Below are 1,186 nucleotides of genomic sequence, written 5' to 3' on the forward strand. Positions count from 1 at the left end.
TGTAACATTGATAATGGATTAAATAAAAAAAATTATGCGAAACAAGATGGAAAAAGAACAAGAATGAACAGATTTGTCCTAATCCTTCAAAGGTTTTGATGGGATAAACCCTATCCCTTTCTGCCTCTGTGCGAACTGAAAGATCTTCAATTGATCACTTTTAGCTTTCTGATGGAGGTTTTAAATATATAAACCCCATTCAATTTTTTGAAATTTAAAATAAACTCAACTTAATTTATCTGTATATACTATAAAAATATAATAAAATTTAAAAAATATTAATGTTAAGTGAGTTATAAAAAAATACAGAAGATACCTTAAGTTTTTTTGAATAAATGAAAAGAAAAAAAAGAAAAAAAATTGAAGACAAAGGAATATTAAGGACCATTGTATGAAATTTATGAGAAAAGTGTAATATGAATTATCCAAGTATAGCTACAATTAAACTTAATTCAATTCAACATGAAAATTAAAGAAGGAAATTGCAACAAAGAAATAAAAGAAATGGATATTCGAAAATATCAAAGTAAGGAGCTAAAAGAAGAGCATTACTTGCCCTCAAACATCTTTAAGGTTTGACACTTGATATTTGCCTTCTTCTGAACTAAAAAGTTATTTATTTCACCATTCAGTTATTCCAGAGGCATAGGATGAAAAAACAAGAATTTTTAGAAAGAGCAATAAGACAACTGGACTTGAGAAGTCATGCCAACCTCACTTTGTGATTACTTTAATTAGGAAAACAACAACCACACTTGTAGATACTTTCTTTACAAATAATTGCAAGTCTAGAAAGTAGGTAGAGATAATAGTGGAGAAACCTTTGGCTCTCTCATCATCACAAGCTAATAATGTAAAATTTTAGTGAGAACATAGAAATAAAGCAAAACTATCACAGAAAAATTAATTCCCCAAAAATTGAAGCAATAGACCTAGTCCAACCAACAAATGTTTCACAAAATCACCAACAACATAAGGTGAAAAGGCATTACATACCTCAGCAAGGGAGAATAGAAGTGGATTCGGTTAGATAGAGAGAAGAGAGATCGAATAAAATGCTTCACGATAAGTACAGAGGCATTGAATTCAGGGCCAACAATGACGACGACTCGCAAATCGATGACCACAGAGACTATGTTGTTGATGATGACGGAGGCTGTGATGCCAATAACTCCAGGAAGACCTG

General features: G+C 31.0%; 1 non-coding gene across 1 annotated transcript; it reads right to left on the minus strand.

The window, feature by feature from the left end:
• Window positions 1-500: 500 nt before the first annotated feature.
• Window positions 501-648, minus strand: LOC110271645 (small nucleolar RNA snoR138). Its single transcript, XR_002362212.2, has one exon. It is a non-coding gene; the product is annotated as a small nucleolar RNA snoR138 (small nucleolar RNA).
• Between the last annotated feature and the right edge of the window lie 538 nt (window positions 649-1,186).

Source organism: Arachis ipaensis, chromosome B1, assembly GCF_059453495.1.
Source record: "Arachis ipaensis isolate K30076 ecotype BB chromosome B1, ASM5945349v1, whole genome shotgun sequence".
Classification (NCBI taxonomy): domain Eukaryota; kingdom Viridiplantae; phylum Streptophyta; class Magnoliopsida; order Fabales; family Fabaceae; genus Arachis; species Arachis ipaensis.